Genomic DNA, 23,297 nt, shown 5'->3' with positions numbered 1-23,297 from the left:
TCAAATAGATAAAGACAATGATATAAAAAGGAAGAATATTTGATTTTACTTGATTTGCTTAATTTGATTGCTATGTATTTACCCAGGCACCAGAAAAGAAGCATGGTAACCAGAAGTATGGTCTTTGAAATCATTCTGCTTGAATAACAAATTGTGACTTTTGCATGTCTAACATCAGACGTACTTCATGCCATCTGTCCTAGTTAGGAGAACTGAGACCAGTTCATCACTGGATAGGTGTAACCCAAAACTGTGCATTCTATAGCCTTCCATGCCATTTCCCAGAAACCATTTCCCAGAAACTGTTATCAATGAACCATTTACACTATCTACACATAGAGCCTGACTCCTCAGGCTATAAACTAGGTGCTAAGAGGCCTGCGAGATAGGAGTTGCTCTTGTCCGCACACCCATTAAGGAACCTCCCGCCCTGAGGGAGGTACTGAGCATTCCTGCCTGAACTGGAGGATACATAATCTTGGAGTTTTGGGACCTTTGGAACCACTTATGGGATCCAGAGGAAGACTGCAGATCACCGCTCTCAACCAGACTGCAGACCACCACTCTCGACTGGACTGCAACCACCACTTTTCAATGAGACTGCAACCATCACTCTCGACCGGACTGCAATCACCACTCTTGACCAGACTGCAACAGCACTCTCACCAACAGGTTTTCCCCTCTCCTTTTCCTTTGGACTCAGGGGGCCCAAAGAACACCACTCTGTTCATGTCCCAGGGTGCTGGGTTATATATTTGGGTTTTGTGGGTTACAACCAATTGTTTGTCTGTATAATCGTACTTATTGTATTATTTTATTAAATTGTTATTCTGATTTATAATCTCTCTTTTGAGTTGAGTTCATTTCCCCTGCTGGTTTACCTTTAAACCAGCACACCGTCCTAAACAAAAAAAATGGAACCATTTTGACCTTATTGTTCTTTCAGAATCTATAGCTATAATCACTGTCACTTGCATAACATTTCTGGGTACCTGAAGTTGTCAATAACAAAAGCTATTTATTTGAAATGTTATTCTATCAAGAACAGATATAAAATAAGATTTATCCTAGAAAATGCATCCTGGTGATTCAAAATTCACAGTATATTGCACTTATCTTGATCATACATTTTATTTGAATTTTTTAAAATAATTTGAAGTAGGTAATAGATTTATCTGAAGAAAGTTATATATATGCTATGATCATCCCTTGAGTTTATCTGAGAGACACAGGTTGAAAATTTGTTACCTTATACCTATTACACCTAAGAGTGTTTGATTTCTGTTATCTCTGGTCTGTTACAGTCAGAAAAACAAAAAGCCCTCTACATATAACATCTGTTTAATTTTTTTGCATATTTTAATGTGTAGTCCGAGGTAAAAAGTAAGAATCAGCAAATTATCTATTCCTTACTGAAGAGTACCCAACAACCACTACAAAGAAAAAAGAGAATTTCATAGGTAGTTGAAGAAAAGTATAGTTTATCAGATGCTGACAAGGTAAATACTAAGGTTGCTTCCCAGCATAACAACCTAGACCTTTACACAGCAATGGAAATACAACTTTTATTGTTACTGAGAAGAGCTCATTTTTTTTGCCCCAGCCAGAGAAGAAAAGAGAAGGGGCATGTTGGCATGGGAAAGATTAATTGAGCTAAACTTTGGAGGAGGATATTGACTATAAAAGCCGAGAATTCTGGACAAAGAGAAACAGAAAAATTTATGCAGTTACATAAGGAAAATAAGTCATTCTTTTATTAGCCTAACTGTATCTATACTGCTTCTGTGAAGGATCAGTGGAGTAATGGTCCAGACAGGTCAGCAGAGACAGACTTTTTCTCCAATGACTGTCAGGAAGACTGCAGGTTCTCAAACATGCAATGAAGCATCAAAATATAGACTTAAACTTCAAGGGCCACGTAGAAGTTTTGCTTCCGACCAGATCACAGTGGGCTTGACCTCTCAGAAAGAATAAAAAAACCCTAAAATATTCAATGGTTAATTCTTCACTCTATGTAGCCTAGTGGTCATATAGTTAGGAAATTGACCCCAATCTTTTGCCGTACTGTAGAGAAACACTTACAGGGGTGTCCAAGTGTCTAGGTTTCAAAATATTATAGGAAAATTTTGTTTGTGCAGCATTTGTTCAATCTGGGATTAGATAATTAGGAAGAAGGAAGACTTTTATGTTCTGAGCAGCTTTTATATAATAATTACTAATAAAAATTCAATAATAACAGTTTTTGTAATTATTAGTATTATGTGCTATTTAGATAATTATAAATAAAGTGTAATTTTTAAATGAAGATCTGCTTTTTTCTGAAGTAAAGCCCTGCTCAAGTTTCATACCAATTCCAATATGAAAGATACGTGGGTCCTTTCTGTGCGTGATTTTTTTCAGAAAGAGGCTTATGTTAAAATTAAAATTACTCAAAAATGTTAATTTTTCAAGTTGCTAAACTGGTTTATTACTTCATTCAGAAAAGGAAGTCGAGATTGATTTCAAATTACAGTATCAACAGTTGTGTATTTTTTTCAGTAAAACTTTGCTTTGCAAAGTTATATTAAAATAAAATAAAAAAGCCAAGCACTGAGTGCTATGTGGTTTTTTCTTGACTATAGCTTTTAATACTCTGTCATCAGCTGATAATAAAACAATGTTGGCACACTACCAGTCACATCTGTCTTCTTAATGAAACAAACTATGGAAACAGTTTTCTTGTTTGAGTTTGAAAAACAAAGGAGAACAATAGATGCTCCACATAACAATGAGCTGTTGTATGATTTTTTTAAAAGTTTCCATTACATGAACACAATGTTACAAGATGAATTGTTAAGTTATGACAGTGCATTTCAAATGAACTCTGATCTATAGAAAATGTAATTACACTAGGTTTTTTTCTTTTCCAAGTAATAATAGAAAGAAAATAGGAAAATTTTTCAGTGTTAGAAACTACTGCAGTACGCTCATATTGAAAAACCTAATAGCTCTACAGCCTAGGATATTTCATGTTTCCCAAGCAGAGAGGGGCTAATGATGAGAAATCTAGTTCCACATTTCATTCAAGACAATGAGAATGTTCCCATAGGCTTAATTTTTGTTTGATGTGAAACATTTTAAATATTTATCAGATTTCTGTCTGTATAAATACTGAACATTAAAGTTGCCTTTACACTCATTGCAACTGTAAAGAATTAGAAGGTGTTTGCTAGCCTTCAAAGTTAACCGCGTATTTAGCATTGTCCATGTTTGGGACCCCAGTGTTCTATATACTGCTAGATAACTTCTATGTTGTACTCTCATTGCGGAATCAGCAATGGTATACAGGGTATACAACCAATGAAGTGTGAATAAAAAAACTCTGTATATGAGATCAGCATTAAGCAGCTGTAGAGTGGACCCTCTTTTAGGAGAGAAAAAAACCCTTTATCCACGGTAATTTTCACAAAGAAATCCATACAAATTTTTTATTCCAAATTAAAATTTACATAGGCTATATTTCATCTGTTGCTGTTTTGCGAGTGTTCTGGTAGTAGATTACTTGTTCTGGCACAGATTACTGCTGAATGCACATTGCCCAAGCTTTGGATGTGAATAGAATATCTAGAGAATCTTATATATTGGATATATGATCCCAATAACATTTAAAATTGTACAGAAAAAAATTAATTATAAAGTAAAGAATTGTGGTATTAAATAATTCAATGCCTTGAATCAAACTGTTGTGAACTACACAAATTTTCTTTTGCTTTTCATTTTTTTAGCATCTCTAACAAATTATGTCTCATGAAGTGAAAGGAAAGGGTTAAAAGTACATTACCAACATCTTGCACATTATCTCTTTCTTTGCAGTTCTTTATATATTCTTGAAAACTATTTCTAGGGAAGAATTCAGATAACAGAAGGCTGAGCAGATGGTCTTTTCCAATTTTATAGTTCCAGAAAAAGCAAAGGCCCTCATTGCTGCTGACATCTGAAGTTTGATGCAAGAAGATGCCTACCATGTCAGACAAAAAATGTAACAGCTAGTCAGACCCCTGATCAGGCACCTTGGCACTTGCTGACAGCAGTTTGTCTCTGTGTTGAAATCAGAAGAAAAAATAAACCTAAACCCTATGACTGCTTAAAAATCTGTTCATTTCCTTTCCTTTTTTTGTTATTTTTTTTCTTTCATAAATGACCAAAACCACAGAAAGTATGTTTTAATTTAACAGGTAGAAAAAGAGAAACATACTACAATGTAAAATTTGGCATCAAAAGATCCATATTTGTAGATCTGAGTTTGCAATAGAAGTGTTGCACAGAAGGTATTTCCTTAATATTCCGAGTTAAAATTCTGTCACTTGTTTACCTTAAACATAACTGAATGCAAAACTATAGCATATGATCAAAAATGTTTTAAATAATGCCTTAATATCTAGTATTTAACACATGTCCATTTCAAAGGTGAGGATTTTTTTTATGTTGAAACAAGGGATCCCACCGTCCTAAGCAACTAAAACTTGACATGACACCACATTAACATAGCCGGGACAATATTATTTCCTCTCTTTCTCACTGAAACATAATAAAAGTTTACATGAATACATGACAAGCATAATGTCACCTTTTCTACATCCCTACCAACTACTTTCTAATATATTCTCAGAGGCTGTTATGGAAGTGATAGTTTCTCTCTCACTCAAAGCATAAACATATATTAGATTATCATGGACAAACAGCCAAATGCAGAGGTGCTATCACAGATGTTGTAGCAGTTATTCACATTTATGTAGATTTCTAACCAAAGTGTTCTGGACTCTTATCCAACATAACAGGAATTGACTCATACCTCCTAACTCTAAGATAGTTAGGAAGTGGCTTTAATCAACTGGCCACCAGTAACGAAAAGAGAATACTTGTTTTACTACCTCTTCGAACAAACAAATTTAGAAAGATCGTAATGGGAATGGGTGGCAGCTGGTCAGGGATTTGATTCAATGGATTGGAACACATTGAGGAAGAAAACATAAGATGCTTTATTTTTATTTATTTATTTATGCCCCCCACATGCGTGCTTAGTTGAAGGAACTGAACCTGACACATCGGTTCTTTTCCCTTGGAGAAGTTTAGGTATGTCTGAAAGAACAAACCTAAGCTATGAGTCTGTCCTTCTTCTCAGTTTGCTAGATAAGTTATTTTGAAGGCTGAAGTCAGAAGCTAATCCTGTCCCCTGACAAACTTTCAACAACTTTTTTGGTTTTTAATTGTAATTGAAACTGTGAGAGGTTCTATCGTTACATTGCTTTGTCTGATTCTCATCTTTGTGCTAGCTCTAAAACTAACATGCATTAAAAAATGTTTGTTTCTCCATGGGAACATAATTGTCCTTTTTTATTATAGAAAGCCTGAGACACGTGATGCTTAGACAATTCTTAAAGGTACTTCAGGAAATGTATTTGAAACAAGAGTATCACCTATATAAGCACAGAACTCAGAGAGAGTCCCTGTCCTCTGCTATATTATGCTAACAATTTAGTGAAGGCCAGCGCTTGTTACGATCCAATTTAAAAATTATTCTGAAATCTCTCTGCAGAAATTACTAGAAATTTTCTTGTTTCAATCCTAAATTTATTCACTCAGTTTATATCTTTGTGTCTTAAGACATACTACAGGGCTGTTACTATAACAATTGGATTCCTTTTCCTCTGCAAAATGCACTGTATTATTAAGTAGCAAGATAAAGCAATTAAATAATTGCTCTGCTCCTTCATCATGTCTGAACCACAGATAAGTAAATGTTTATTCATTTCCCCTGTGTAAATAGTTTATATTGTAAAATTCTTGTAAAACATGGGTATAATATTTTTAAAGTCTTAGCATACTAATACAGAAACTGACTTTCATTTGCAGTTTGGTTCCTTGACTAAATCTTATATACTACTCAAATTATATTGATATTTACTAATTAAAACTCACAAATTATTATAAATAATAAACAAATAAAAAAAATAAAAAAATAAGAAACAATTTTAGGAAATAAAAATTCTCTATGAACTATAATTAATAAATTGCCATTACACTCATGAAATGTTAGTGTTATGATTATTTAATATGTTTTTTTAGTAAAATAAGCCAGGATAGACATTTCTAGTGAAAGCATTTTCACTTTTGTGTGAAATGCCACTAGACACATGGATAAAATTTTAGCAAAGATGGATAAATCAGCATACCCAGAAGCTATGTGACATGCTTATAGACTGAAGAAATCGGTGGCATATGGAAGTAAAGCTGATGAAAATATTTTGAGTCACATGCTTCAGTAACCCAACTAAGTGAGCCAGATTAAAAATATCTGCTAATAGTGCAACTAACAAGTACATATTGATGGCATACTGAAAATACAGAGGTACATAACTCAATGCTTAGGTACAGAGGATGAGTAGACTGGGGTAAAATCCTTTTTTTTCCCCTATGTTAAACTAAGCAAGGTATTTTAATGACTTTTTTTGTGATGATTTTGAAGTTCTGATGTCAAAACCAGTTTTGAGTACCACATCCTGAGCTTCAATTATCTTAGTACTTTAAAATCCTTTTTTACTTATCATTTGCTATTACAGATATGTTAGAACCATGGATGACATGAGAAACAAAAGAATGAAAACCCACTTTTTTTGTTTGACTCTTTGCTTTTGGGGAATTATAGTTAGCTTTTTTAATTAGAAAATTGGTTTCATCAATTTGAAATATTTGGTAAAAAAATATTTAATCAATTTATGCTACTCCATAATCCATTCATCAAATTATGCTACTCCATAAAAGGCTGGAAAATTGGTTCCCTCAGAAATTAGGGAAATTCCTTAGAAAAAGGAGATGCACGTTCACCATCTTTTCACCTTGGCGAGAAATAGATTCCAGAACTGGGATTTTCTAAATTCATCCTGAGATATATCATTTAGTATTACTCAAAAACAGGACCTGAATTTGATCATAGCTGGAAGTCAATGCTTTTCTATGCTAGTTTCATCTAGGCGCATCTTGTTCAAAGCTAAGCATCCTTAATGAAAAAGTAATAAAAGGTAATTAAACCAGAGGGAAGGTCAACAATTAGCTAACAGTGTGAAACAAAAGATTACAAGTGAAATAATTATAAATTCATCCTAGCATATGCTCAGCTGTAAGAATCATTCCTGGTGTTTCAGCAGTTTTTGCTTTCAAATTTTTAATGTTCTAACTGTTAGACACTAGTGGCTAAGGTTGAAAAATATTGTTTGGAGAGTTTCCTGTGTTCTAAATGTCTCTCATCACAACTCATATCCCTCTCTTACCTTGATGATAGGTGTTTATTATGCATAAAATTACAGTTTGTGTCTCTTTCAGGAGTTTTATTTCTTTGAAAGTCATTTCCCATTTCAGCTTTCAAATAATCAGTCATTAATATATGAACTGCTCTGTTATTGACGGCTCTTATTTTCTACTCTGAACTGTTTATATTCTAGTTCTTAGATACTTTCCAATTTCAGATTGCACATGTACATGTCGTTTAGTCTGATTAGAGTTGGCACAATACCAGCTTTGCAATAGACACTATTCATTAACAAATGAACAAATCATTCACTAACAGCATTGTCTAAACTATGTGAACTTAAAGAGTAGCCTTTGCTATGATTCCTGTATCACATCCCTGTGACTATTCAAGGCATGGATGTTACCAACTAAGTTTCTGAAGATATGTGAAAGCAAATATAAGATAAATTTTTGATTCATCTGACTTTTTCAGAAGTCAAATTCAGCCACTCTTCACAGTTCAGTGTCATCTGCAAATTTTCTGACAATCATCATCCAGACCATTAATAAAGATAATTCAGTATTTATATACATTGATGTGATCCAAGCCTCCTCTTCTTTAGGATAAAAGTATCAATTCCCTCAGCCTTCACTTAACCATCTTCGTGAGTTCAGGTGTGACCTCACCAGTGCTTGAGCTGAGGGCATCATAGACCAGGTTACTGTGCTAGTGTCTTGGACTTGAAAGTGAAGTGATAACAATGACACAAGTCTTGTCTGCTGAAATTGTTGCTAATGAAACCAAAATTCACCTCAATCTCAAACAGCAGTTCAAGCAGTGCCTACAGTCAGAGTCAGTTACATTTTCTAGATATCTCCAATCTGGCCCTTAAGTCTTACAAGCACCATATTTTTGTTGTCCAAACATTCCCAGATGTGCCATTTTCAAAATGAAAAGCACTTGTCTTCCTTAGAGAGACTGACCGTGACTCCACTTATATACGTGGATGGTACTGAGCACTGATGTCCTTGGATTCAGTACTGTAGGAGTAGAAGCCAATTTTTCTGTAATAGAGTGGAGATTTGAACTGAATCCAGATCTTTTTCTGTTCATCTAAATTGATGGATCTTCTATTTCTGGTTCCATGGTAACCCACCTTCAATATTTGGCGTAAAAGGTGCTGCAAGTCAACTCTTTAAATCAGGAATTCAGAATATTTTATGGGTGGTAACATGAGTAAAATATGATTAAAAGCCATGTCAACAGAATTAAGAAGGGTAAAAAGCAACGTTGGCTTTTCAGCCCAAATAATGAATTTGCATATAGGAAAACAAAAATGAAAAAACATATCTTTATATTTGCTCATACATGATCTATTAATGATTGATTCAAATGGAATGTAAGGCTATATTTTGGGTAACCATTAAGAGAAATTTGACATATAATCTTTGATGCCATTTTTCCTGTCATATTATAGAATGACAGTGCTTTAAGTAGCATCCAAGAAAAACATAACTGTAGTGGATACAGCTATTCTTGTGAAGTAACATACACACAGAACCGTACCTGAAAATGAAATGAAATTGTCTGAGCCAGATAGAGTCTTTGGATATCATACAGCTTTTGACCTGTAATTATGAACTATTTCAGTTATTCAACTTTCTGAATTCTCTGACAGTAATGGAGAATTATGTCATTTATCTACATATTTTTTCTGCCCTTTAGAATATAGGGAAGGACAATTTTCTGTCAGAAAATTCTATAGATTACTAAGTAAATTATAGAAGGTGTGATATTTTTAAAGTTCTAAAACACTTCATCTCTTTGATGACACTCATCATCCTCTCAGTAAATGAATAGATTTACTGAGTTTCTGGTTTGTAATTACTGTTTAGCAGATATGTTAAGAAAATTTATTAGTTATTAACAATGAAAAATTTTACAAGTACACATTTACTGAAAATACCATTGAGTAAGATATGGGGAGAATGTAAGCTAATTTTCCATTTTAAGTCGTTGGATCATTACAGACTCTCTAATATTTTTGCATAGTTGTGGCAAATTAGTAAACTATTATCACTGGCAGAAATATTGAATTAGAATTTTTAACCACTATGTACTAGACATTTGTGCTTGCATTTCAGATCCTTGCAAAGTAACCGAAAACTAAACTTTGTCTTGAAAATGCAGGGACCTACAAGGAAGAGTTATTCAAGTATTTATGATGACCAAATGGTCCAAGATGATCTAACATGGATATAACTATGACCTAATTTCTCAGAGTAGGAAAAAGCAAAAAGATTTTTTTCTCTTTTGAAATTTTTCCAGTTACATAAACAGTCAAGATTTCCTGAACTTCAAAGTGACCCAATCACTGTTTCTTGCGCAAGAATAGAATTTTTCTTCACAAATATATTAATGATATTTTTTGATACAAAAGTCTGTGTATAATCCAGAATATTCCCTGTATATTGTGGGAAAATTACAAACTACAATCAAGTGATTAATGATAAGGCTTCTATTTTTTTCAGTTTTTTTTCTTTTTTATTCTGAGAAAACTGCACAGCACAGTATGTTTTTTGGGTTTTTTTTACTTTTTTTCTTAACATATTTCTTTTTGGCCATCTGCAATGAACGAATAAGGAAAATATGCATACAGCTGAGTGTTTCTTGTGAAAAAAATCTCATAACATTCCATAAATAACCAAAACCATTAATATAGTAATATTTCATGAGTCAGTTTTTTAATATATCTAGACTTAGTCTTTATCTAGAACAAGTTTGAGAAACTAGTACATGGAGAAAAGGATGTGATATGTTTGTTTAAAATCACCACTCTCTGTAGTAAATATGCCAGTGATTTCCTTTAAATGCATCTAAATATACTAGATAAAATATTCAAATAGCATTTTTGTCTGGTTTTGTCTCTAATTTTTATGAAGACAAGAAAAAAAAGCAAATGTGCACCAAGACCCCTTTTTATCACGTTCTTTTTTTGTTTAGTCTTACAAGCGATGTGTCACTATCACTGCACCTTTCAGATCATCTGATCTGAAAGCAATAAAATGACTGAAAATCCAGCTATGTGCATAAAAATTACTGTATTGCCATAGTTATACTATGGGTGTGCCCTTCATATGTGTTTGGTTCATAGAGAGAATCACTATGTGTGTATTAAGTACACTAAGTGTCCTGTACTAAAAGATATGCTTAAAATTCTCCAAAATGAGAATTACATTACGCAATGCTGCATCTAGGTCTTAATCCCTCAACAAGAAGAAAGACATTGACCTGTTTGAATGAGTCCAGAGGAGGACCATGAACTTGATCATAGGATGGGAGCACCTCTCACAGGCTGAGAGCTGGAGTTGTTCAGCCTGGAGAAGAGAAGGCTGCAGAGAAACCGTATAGCACCTTCCAGTACCTAAAGGGGACTTACAAGAAGTCTGGAGAGCGACTTTTTACAAGAGCATATAGTGAGTGATAGGACAAAGGAGAATGGTCTTAAGCCAAAGAAGGGTAAGTTTAGATTAGATATAAGGAAGAAATTAATTACTATGAGGGTAATGAGGCAGTGGAACAGGTTGCCCAGAGAAGCTGTGGATGCCCCATCCCTGGAAGTATTCAAGACCAGGCTGGATGGGGTTCTGTGTAACCTGGTCTAGTGTATGGTTCCCTGCCCATGGCAGAGGGGTTGGAACTAGATGATCTTTAAGGTCCCTTAAAACCCAAACCCTTCTCTGATTTTATGATTCTATGATAATCAATTTGTTCATGAAAAAGCGTAGTACAGTCATCACTCCATAACACTGTTAAGTTCTTACCATGGAAAACTCAAAAGATTCCATTTTACATCATTATCTAATGATAAGGTAAAGAAACTGAGCAAATGAAAATTTTCATTCATATTCCATATGAATGGTAAAAGAGAAGTTAATCAGTCTATAGAGTCTATGATTTCCATTCATCTTCAAAAAATGATCAATTAAGCTATAGCACAGTTTAACATTTTCAGAAAGTCCGATCACCTTCACAAGTTAAAACTCAACAAAAGACAAATTTCACTTGCAAAAGATTGTACTGAAAATTTCAATAGACCTAATGAAAACTGAAGAACGAAAGTGATAAAAGTGTCTTTGAAGATGATTTATTGTAGCCACTTCATCCAGTCTTTGTATTAATGGTTTTGTTGTGATTTGCAGTGTCTGCTTTGTAACAAGAAAAGAGATGCATGATTAATGTCTGTAACATTAAGAAAATCATCTCACAACAAAAAGATGTAAGAAAACATTGTAACATATAAAGTGCAGAGAAAGAAGAAAATATTGTATTTTAAATTTGATTTCTTATTTAAGACTAAGTTCCATCTGCCTGATATTGCAAATGCTGTTTCTTTTTCAAGATTCTACAAGAAATCTATGTTTCCAAGGTGAAGAGTTATTTGTTCTCCACTATAACAGGTTGCTCAAGACCTTATCCAACCTGGTCTTAAACACTACCAGGGTGGGGGCATCCACAACATCCCTGGGCAACCTGTTCCAGTACCTCAACACCCTCACAGTAAAGAATTTCTTCCTAATATCCTACCTAAATTTCCCCTAAAGTTCCTCTCTTTCAATTTGTACCCATTATTCCTAGTCCTATTACTACACACATTCCTTGCCCTTAACACAATCAAAAACCTTTTTGTTGTATTTTTTCCCTTTATTATGCTGATGAAGTGGGAGATATAGAGCTGCTTGGTGGGTACCTGGCAGCCAGCCAAGCTCAATCCACTGTAGATACTTCATCATATAATAAAAAACTTCAAGACCCAAATCTAAATCCCCAATTTTAAGACAGTGAAACAGCTTGTATTATGTTGATATTAAGAAATTGGAAAAAAAAAATCTATCTTTTGAGATCTACTTGACTAATATTTGAATCCATTTCAATCTACCCTAATGTTTTAACATTTTCAATATTTTTCTTTCTGAAAGGTTTTTTTTCTGTTAGACAATTACAAAACAGAACAAAACAAAAAGCTGCGGTGTCATACCTGTTGTAATCTCATATTCAGCTAAGCAAATTATCTCATCTCTCAAGAAACAAGAAATTACTGTCTAGAAGTGTTAAGAGTGGCTTTTGCTTAGTAGTGTACCGTGTTTGCAATAAGATGTATTTTCTTCTTACGTTGATAAAACATAAAAATAAACAATCGTGAAATAGTAAATTTAACTACAAAGTAGTTCTTATCAAGAAAACTCTTCTTACTGTAGGCAAAAATTTATGTTGGCCCACTTTTCCATTGTTATTAAAAAAAATCTGAAATTTGTAGTGGCATTTAGGTTCAACACCTAGGTCAAAATATAAACACTGATAAACAATGACTTGAAACATTAGGGTAATTCTTCTGGAAATTTTTGCCTGCAAATGAGATTGAATTCTCTAAAACTTGAAACTTTTTCCCTGCTTATTTTCCCCTACATGCAATTTTTTTTTAAAAATGCATAACCGAGTTTTAGCATTCCTTGTGCTCATGTTCCTAGCTTAGAATATTGAAAAAAAAGATTTACTGTTGGAGCAGGCAGGTAGCTCTGCCTGTTTCCCTGAAGGAATTATTTTATAGGGATAATTCATTAAAGGTTAATCTTTATTAGAACTTTGCTAATATTCTCTCCATGGGTAATAAGAACGAAATAGTACCTGACCTATTCTCTGAAAACATTTAATTTGAAAAGATCTAGGATGCAAGTTTAATATTCTTACTTTTTACAAAGAGTGTTTTTCATAGTACAACGACCTTCATGTGAATCATTAGTTCCTTTAAATAATTCCAGCAACTAATTGTAGATAGCGATGAATGCCACCATCAATGTCTTAATGTGAAAAAGGCTGGGGCTTTTTGTTTGTTTCTATCTATGCTGTTTTAATTTCATGGCAGGCATCCTACTCTTTTAACTCAGCAAAAGGCCTAATTCACAACTAATAAGACCAGAAAAAGATTTCTTTTTTAATTAATCCCCACTAGAAACGAATGTGTGATTGAAATGTTCTCTTTATTTCAGTCATTTAACCATTCTGTTCACATGGAACACTGACATCATTATTTGTGACAAAAAAAATATTTCAAAATAAAGTTATTTAGACTATATTCAGAAAGAAACTGTGAGTCATACAGCTTTACATTACCAAGGGACATCAACTTCAGTTATTGTGTTTGTCCCAAGATTAGTTGTTCGTTGATTTTATTTTTTTAACCAACAAGTGAAATACAGATTTCACTAACTTTCAAAGTTAGTGAAATCTGTCTTTTAGCTATTACAAGGTTGTCAGAATGCACATGACGATGAGAAAACATTAACCTCTGAACTAATGTTGGTGGTGTACAAACTAAAATAAATTATAACAGGGCATCTTTACTGGGTCTTGTTTTACCAAAAAAACCAAAGACATATAGTGACCAGATCTCAAGATCATTTTATGAGAAATTAGAGATCCACATAATGGCTAATCCAGATGCATGGGTTAGAATCATAGGTAATGTATGACCTCTATCTAAAATAGGTGTATATGATCGTTGGCATAGTTAAAAAATGTATAGTCCCTGCACATATAGTCGGTGTGTATTTAATCTTCACCGTGCACAAGATTCTGGAAGAATACCAGTGAACCTGGAAGTAGGGAAACTTGCCATGGCCAGGAGAATAGGTATCATCCTTGTTTACAAAGTTATTGAAGTCGATGTACTTGAAGGCAAGAGAAAAAGGAAAAAATCATGATTCTGACATTATGAATTCATGTAATAGCTAGATAAGTACTGACGCTTCAGTCATATATATGTATATTTGTTATGTATCATACACATATAGTAAATAAGCAAATCTTATAGCAAATATTGAGGTTCATCAAGGAAAAAAAACTGCTTCCAATAAAGGACAAGCATCTAGAATTTGGAACTGATATTAAAGCTGGTCTTGTTATTAGTCACTGTTCTTGTAGAAAAAAATATTATATACTAAGTAAACTGGGAAGAACAGGGTGACTTTAATAGAAAGGAAGTGGTGAGAAAGCTGGATAATCTATCTCAAAAATGTCAAAAACAAGCAAACTTTACCTGAAAAGCAGGAAAGAAAGACTGTTTTCATGTCTGCCACATAAAGACAAAAAATATTTAAATAAAGAAGTCCTAATTTTTCTTTTTTAAGTAAGGATCTCAAAGTGAAAAAGGAATTTAATAGGAAGGTAACACTACCTTCATAACTAGAGATCTTTAAAATTAGTTTTGATTAATATGTGAGATACAAAAATGTATTAGATATTTGCTTTCAAACCTGTTTTCTGGTGTTCTAATATAGAAATTACTTGTATTCCTAATTTTATTTTTTTTTAAAGAATACCATTACTGTTTTAAACTAGGTTCTGTGAACAAAGGACTCCATCACTGAAGACAAAAGTCTATATCTAGTACAATGTAAGAACCTATTTACTCTTCACAGTAACCCTCCTGTAACAGATTCAAGGACAAGTTCAGACAAGTACCACAAACAGTAGTGCATTCTAATTAATTAGAAATATCTGAAATATATGTAGAAAGTTTTGGAGTAGCATGTAGGCAAGAAAAAAATTTATGAGTAGGTTAAGGCAATAATTGGATTGACTTTGCCTTAGTATACACTCATAGATTCTTCAAAGACTAAGAAGTTTTCAAAGAAGATGTGGAGCATATACATTCATATAAACAGACAACGATGGCATTGGGGAAGAGAAAAATTAAATTACATTAAGTGAGAACGATAAATAAAATTAAACAATATCAGACCAGGAAATCCTATTAGAATAGAGTTTCTCAAATGAAAGTCAGCTGGGATAGCGAGGTCTGGCATGCTTGCTCCAACTGGTCCTTATGTGACAGAGGAAGGACTTGTAAATACTCTGAACCAAAGGGATTCCAAAGGTTGTAGTTTGGCCAGTGATTAATCTTGGAATCAGGAAATCTGTATCCTCTTCTCCCGTCTCTTTACAAAAAGCAAACGTACTTACATGGTCTCATAGCTGATTGCTTGTGGATTTGATGTAAGGTAGCACTGCACAAAAGGTTTGGAGAGCATTTTGGAACAATGGGTTGTCACAGAACTGCCAGTGACAGGTACGTGCCTTCTGTTACAGTGACACAAATTAACCCATGGTGGTTTTGGAGTACTGGAGTTTATTGAAGAACCACTGATATTACAGCTTAATAAAGACCCTACTTGATTATTTCACATGCTTACTCACTCATCTAGCTTCCAAAAAGGGAGTCTGAAACCATAAAGATGTGCTTTTAGAAGAGCTAGGTGCCACTTGATGGAATCTAAATTATTCAGTCCTTTACTCAGAAGTAGTGTTACAATATATTTTTCAAAAGACAGTTCAAATTAATGAAAAAAAACAGAATGGAATAATTTTAAATCCTGACTCGATGGCATAGTTCAGCTCCAGGTTGTAGTATCTAAATACAGAAGCATACAAAGGGGTGCTCAATGAGAGCAAGTTGTTCAAATTCACCTTCACAACTTCATTTTTGTCAGTGAAAATCTAGAGCTCTATGAAATGACTTAAACATAGTCAGATGCTCCAGAGTATCTGAGACAAGCACACCAGGCTATGAGAATAACACAGAATTTATGAAATATCCATTGTCATCTTTTGCTACTGCTCAAGACCAGAAGGAATATCTTAGAGAAACTGAAATTACATTAAATATCTGTATTTATGCAAATAAATACCACTCTAAGCGTAAAATTCAGTTGTATCCATTTAAGTATCTAGTGTCTATTGAGATGCCTTGGGCTAGCAAAAACATGGTACTGGAAACCAATATATTTCTGGAATAACAGCTGGAGTGTTTACATACTTGGATGTGGTAAGCTTATTTTTATTCAAACTCGAGTACATGAGAGCCTTGCCCAAGATGTGTGATTCACAGATTCAAGTATCTTTTATCTCAGAACAGATTCAAACATGCATCTTTCACTAATCTGTAAATTATTTTCAGAGACAGCATCCTCCACTTGTTGAACCTGTGCAATTTAATTTAAACTTTTTGGACCATAAACGACCACCAAAAAAAGAAGCATTATGGTACAGCTTAACAATTAAATTACTTCCTGTGCTGGTTTTGGCTGGTACTGAGTTAATTTTCCTCATAGTAGCTGGTATGGAGTTATGTTTTGGATTTGTGTTGGAAACAGAGTTGATAATACAAAGACATTTCTATTACTGCTGAGCAGTGCTTCTACAGAGTTAAGGCCTTTTCTGACTCACTACAGAGTTAAGGCCTTTTCTCACCCAGTAATCTGGGAATGCAAAAACAGTTGTGAGGAAATAAAGCCAGGACAGCTGACCTCAACTGACCAAAGGGATGTCCTGTGCTGTATGGCATCATGCTCAGTCTATAAACTGGGGGGAAAGAAGGAAGGGGGGAACGTTCAGAGTGATGCTGTTTGTCTTCCCAAGTAACTATTACATATGTTGGAGCTCTGTTTTCCTGGAGATGGCTGAACACTTACCTGTTGGTGGGAAGTGGAGAATGAACTCCTTGTTCTGCTTTGCTTCAGTTCACGGCTTCTGCTGTACCTATTAAACTTTCTTTACCTCAACCCATGACTTTTCTCGCTTCGACTCTTCCAGTTCTCTTTCCCATCCCACTGGGGGCAGTGAGTGAATGACTGTGTAGTGCTTAGTTGCCATCTGGGCTTAAACTACAACAGAAAAAGGTTCAGGTTTTCATTTTCTGAAATGTGGTTTCACATTCCACGATGTTATTTTGGATTTAAGGCCAAATATTATTAACAGTGTAGCCAGTGTCACTGTTTGCAAAATAATATCCTATTGAATAAAACATGATTAAAATCCAACTCATAGGGTTGTATTTCAGCTTTCACTGAATAATATAATCCTTCCTTCCAATACAAAATCAGGAAATGGGGTAAAAACAGTATCACTGTAACTCCATACATTTTCAAATTACCAATTTTGAAATATTTTTATGTAAACGTAACACAAACAAACTTGAAAAACATAATGGACGGTATTGTTGAAAATACACTGTTCTCTTTTTTTCTCCTATAAAATCAGAAAATAATTAGATTATCACAATTAAAGGATTAAAAATTATCCTTCTGAATGTTAAAGTATGAAAATTCCGTAAGAATGCAAAAAAGTCACACATATTATTTCATGGTTATAGTCTGAAGTTTTTGATGTCTGTCAAAACATATTTTCAGAGATTACAGAAGTGACACTATGTAGCTAAACTGTTTAGCTTCAGTTCATCAATAACATCAGTCATCATTATCTAAGGATAGGGCTTAAATGTTTTTATAAATAGGAATTATGGTGAGATTTTGGTGGAAATTTCCATGACAGTTCTGAATGAATTAGTAATGATCACTATTAACACAGTGAATACCAAATATGTTGAAAATGATGGGACACTTGAAATGAAATAGAGAAACAATAAAATAAATTCTGACATTATGAATTCACGTGGTGCTAATCCTAATAGCATGATCATAGTTAATTCATTTGATATTTTAATGGGTGCAATACGCATATATTCTGATGGAGATGCAACATAAGTATCAAAACATCGTTAGTGTCAATGTCTTGCTTTGTTTACATCAAAGAACACTAAATATTTTGAAAAGTGATTATTTCAATATATAAGCTGGTTTTTGGTAAATGAAATAAAATGTTGTTTGCCTTTAACAACAAATCAAAACCAAATAAAAGGAAAGAAAACAAAACCAAAAAAAAAAAAACAGAAGAAAAGGAACTGCCATTCACACTCATATAATGCTATTGTTTTCTGGCCTCTGCTAGCTGAGGGATCACACTCCTGCTGTTCACAACGTGGAACAGTATAATGAATTTGAGTGGGATAAGTTACTGAAGAAATTAACATAATTTGTTGCTTTGAATATCAAAAAGAAACTAGCTGCATGCAGAAGGAATAAAAGTACAAAATGGTAATGAAACTAAAAGTATTATCACCTTAATATACTTATGATAGGAAAAAAACTAGTTAAAACAGAGAAGAAAAAAAAAAGTAGCCCCACAATCTATGGTAGATTTAAAAATAATTCACATAGGTTAAATTTACTTTCATCTTCCTTTGAAGATGATAGACAATATTGGATAAAGTCCTCATGTAAGCTCAAGATATCATGCACCCCAGTGTAGCCAGAATGAAAAGTAGAATGGGAAGAAAGTCAATCTGAGGCAAGGTGTTCTGAAGCCAGGACTATTTACAGTGAAGCAGTAGATCTTGATGCACAAGAGGGTTTCCTGGGGCAGAGAATCACCATGAAGGGGGGAGGTAGTGAGGTACCAACAGCTTTTGTGGGAGCCTGGGAATTATGGCCACCCCCACAACTGCATGTAGTTTTGGGAACACAAGTGACCAGGAACACTGTGATCAGAGCAGGCAAACAGGACATGGGGTGTCAGTGAGGTCACAGTGCAGCAATTAGACAGTAGTTCACATGGAAGGGCACACACAGTGTTGTTACCCTATCAGCTCGAGGTGAGTTCAACTTGTGGTCATCATCCTCTCAGAAGGAGCTTAGTTATGGTATCCACCTGACAGAAATCTATGACCTCTGCATCTACCAGAAAGGATGTGGCAACCCAGACAGAGTTTCCATGAAAACATGCAGCTGTCCAGGTCTAAGGTGCAGAGAGTGCCAGAGTTTTCACTAGTACCTGATGGCAGTAGTGAGAACAACTCTGTGAGGAGTGACCAAGTGGCCAACTTGTTCAGTCTCATGGTAGAACTATGAGAGGAAGTACAAAGCTTAAGGAATATCAGGGAATCTGAGGGAGACGGGTGGAACCATGCTCTGCCCTCCTTGAGACAGAAACAGGAACAGCCACCAGAAAATAAAAACAAATCAAGGGGGATCCTGTATCCTTCCCTTTCCAGAAGATAGTAGCTCAAAGAAAAGGTATGAATGGAGGCAAGTCCTTGATCAGGGTGGCAGGCAAACCCCCTCAATGCCTACCTTGCCGTCAAGGGAAGTCCAGGGTGGTGAGGGAATTTGGTGGGGCTTTATACAGCTTAAGCTAGGTGAGAAAACCCCCAATACCTTCCCTAGACTGGGGAATTTTACACTGGATGATGTAATGCTGAATTGCAGGACATTTCAGGAGTCTTTGACACTTCCTAAGATGCTACAGCTGCCTTTTACATCAGCACACATTATATTTTTTTAATTGGAACCTGCTGATAGAAGCAACATACACTTTTATTTCATAAATGGCAGTAAAAGTAATGACTTAGATATTCACTATTGATTTTAAGATAAATTATGCTTCAAAATTCTTTTGATTACGTGTGATTATTAAAATTTTCTAACATTTTCTTTTTATTTCATTCTTTTCTGTATCAGAATATATTCGATGAGCCTCATGGCCACTAGAAAATTACATGTAAGTTGATTTTCAATTCACTAACATAGCAAAAAATTTTGAACTCCTAAGTAACAACCTGTATATTTTCATCTTTCTTCTAAAGTGGAGTTAGTATTGGTAAGGCTTTTAGCATTTAATTTTTCTACCCACTTGCTGCACAGCATGTTTTCATTGCTAGAGAAAGTTTGCTTGATTAGGTGTTTTTACTCATGTGTTAGGGTATCTGGGATGAGGCTAAATCCATTGTATGTATTTTCAAAATTTCTTTCAAATAATCTCTTCCTTAATTTTGGATCCATGTCTTTTAACAGTCTTGCTCTTTAAAGTAAGTGTAACACAATTAGAATACCTCAGGGAAAATAGAAGGACTAAAATTTTATATAAAAAAGACATTTGTTCTGCAAAGCTGCAATTTTTTTCAGATAATTACTGTGTGTAGACTTAAAAATAACACCAGTTTACCATTTGAACAGATGAGGTAAATAATTTGGCACTTGTTAAAAGTAATTAGATTTACCATTTTTATTCTGTTTTGTAGTGATTATTCCAGTAAAAGAGATTTAACTAGATGTCAATTAAAGGTCAAATCTTGCTATGAATGAATTCAATGTAAGTTTAAGCCTTGATTCATCAGGACTAGCATTTAATTTTGAATATTGCCAGAAGGTAAACCTAGCAGGGTAAAGCAGCAATAGTTTTAAAGTGAGTTGATATTTTCTACTGAACATGAATTTTGGGTATATTGTAAAAAAGTTGTTTTAAACTACTGAACTCTGCAGAAGTGCTATAGCATTTGGTAATAACAATAATAATTAAAAAGAAATACCTCAACCAAACTATATTTAATCTTGGTTCTGTAAGCATCATATTCCCATATTGAAAAGTTAAAGAAATCACTACAAACAGGTTGGCACTGGAGTTCAGCTAAAAGGTTAATTCCTACCTTGTAATATTTAGGACAAACTCTGCAAATGGAAGCAGGTCTAATGTTAACTCCTCCAAAATAGCAACACAGATGTGTTACCAAAATATCATTTGTATGCTGGGTAAACACAGTATTTGCACACATTACATGTGCACACAAACTACAGGCAAATGTTGGAGGAAAGATTGGACACCTAAGTGTGAGGTCAGGAGTGTACCCTAAGCTGCTTACCAGTGCAGTCCTACATGGTATATTTCAGTTGTTTTGGTTGTTAATCTTGTGTATAAAATGGATTGTTAGGGTTTTTTTCATTTCTTAGAAGTCTCTAACATGATGATGCAGTCATGAAAGTATTTTCCAGAAGTGGTAATTTCTGCACTGGATAGTCTAAACCTTCAGTGAAGTGAGCAATGGAAAGACAAAAACCAAAACAAACTAAAGCAAAAGAACCTCAAACCAACCAAAAAGGCAAAAAAAAATTAAAAATAATTTTTCCTCATACACCCACATACATGAAGACTAGAATTATGGAACAGAGACATGAAAACATTTGAAATATTAGCATTAAAGTGTGAGAAAAAATTAGCCTGTTTAGTGTAGTGTTAGTGTGACATTCAGCTAAAATAATAAACTCCTGCTCTGCTGGGTGGGTAGTCTAAATAAAAACCAAAATAGGAAAACTAATGTTCCACAAATAATGATGTGCAGAGAGAAAGAAAACGTATAACTAAATGCTATACTACTTTCTGTTTCTCCCTGAGTTTCAGAGAAGTGCGTGGCAAATCTTTTTATCATGATCTTCCTCATAATCCCAAATACAACATTTCTAAAGAACTGAAAAATGCACTCTAGATGCCTAATCTGCTTCCTAGAACAGGAAAAGAACCATTTGTGTAAGTAATGTTTACCTTCCCTCTCTCTTCTCAGAGGAGTTTTATTCTTTGTCAAGACTTTTTTTTATTATTTATTTTGCAGTAACTACTTGGAGCTTACAGGTACATAATACCAGTTTTCATTTACTCTTTATAAGCTTCATTGTATAGTTTTAAAGTATTTACGCACTTTTTTGAATGTGTAGGAGTTCAAGAAATATATTGGCTCATGAGTTGGCTGTCAGCTATATCTGAAGCTCCCAAAAATACTTATATTCACTACTGAAAGCTGTTTCAATGAATGTCTTTCTAAAATAGAAATTTGAATCAATTTCATGAAAATATATTTTAGTACTGTGATACATGTCAAGACTCGTAATACAAATAATATGTTTCTTCTATTCTAATATATTTATTACTTTTTGTCATGATTATGTCTTTACCTGCAACAGAAGTTGTAGAAGTAAGTTAATTTTCTCATAACAAATGAAGTTTTTTTAAGCTTGTCTTCTATATGACCTGCTCGATGCAAAATACTTATCTTTACTAGCTGTGGTAAGCAATTAATTGCACTACCTGCTACTTAAAGTAAGGTATTTTGATGAAGAACAATTAATAGTAAAGAGTACATTTCAGAAATAATTCAAAGGAGTTCAGTCTCCTATAGGAAACAATGCAAGCTACATTAATTTTTGGGAAGGGCTAGGATAGGATAAGGCTAGGATAGGATAGCTCTGCCACCTTTTTACTGTGAGCTCCACATCATCTGGGAAACTGCTGATGAACTGCTTTTCTGTACAGCTGTTAGTTGCAGTCAAGTCTGCTCTATCAAGCACATGGATAATATTTAACAAAATACCAAAAAATCTAATTTGGGTAAAACATAAAATTTGGATGTTTAGGAACTTTACTGTATCAGAATCATGACTGACTTATGGGACTAAACAATCTTACTTGTTGCAGAAAGTCTGAAATTGCAAATAGGGAGTTTGTGTTTTACATTCATAGAATCATAGAATGGTTTGGGTTGAAAGGCACCTTAAAGATCATATAGTTCTAACCCCTTCGCCATGGAAAGGGACACCTTTTGTTAGACTGGGTTGCTCAGACCTACATACAGCCTAACCTTAGAACACCTCCAGAGATAGGATATCCACAACTTTTCTGGGCAACCTGTTCAAGGGCCTCATCACGCTCATGCTCACAATTTCTTCCTAATATCTAATCTAAATCTACTCTCTTTTAGTTTTAATCCATTCCCTCTTGTCCTATCACTTCATGCTCTTGAAAAAAGTCCCTCTCCACCTTTCTTATAGGCTCCCTTCGGGTACTGGAAGATCCCAGTTAGGTCACTGCTAAGCAGTCTCTTTTCCAGGCTGAACAAATCCAGTTCTCTCAGCCTTTCCTCATAGAAGAGGAGTTCCATTCTTCTAATCATCTTGGTTGCCTTCCTCTGGACTTGCTCCAACAGGTCAATGTTTGTCCTGTGCTGGGGACCCAAGAGCTGGATGCAGCACTTCACCTGGGGTCTCACCAGAGCAGAGTAGAGCCGGAGAATCACCTCCCTTGACTTGCTGACCACACTTTTTTGACTCAGCCCAGGATACAATTGTCTCATGTCCAGCCTCTCAACCACCAGCATCTCCAAGTCCTTCTGAGCAGAGCTTCTCTCAATCTGTTCATCCCCCAGCCTGAATTGATACTGGGTGTTAGTCTGACCCAGGTGCAGCACCTTGCATTTGGTCTTATTAAACCTCTAAGATTCTCATGGGACCACTCCTTGAGCTTGTTCAGGTTC

This window comes from Pseudopipra pipra, chromosome 2 (assembly GCF_036250125.1).
Source record: "Pseudopipra pipra isolate bDixPip1 chromosome 2, bDixPip1.hap1, whole genome shotgun sequence".
NCBI lineage: Eukaryota > Metazoa > Chordata > Aves > Passeriformes > Pipridae > Pseudopipra > Pseudopipra pipra.
The sequence above is the reverse complement of the archived record's forward strand: the minus strand, read 5'-3'. Positions refer to the sequence as shown.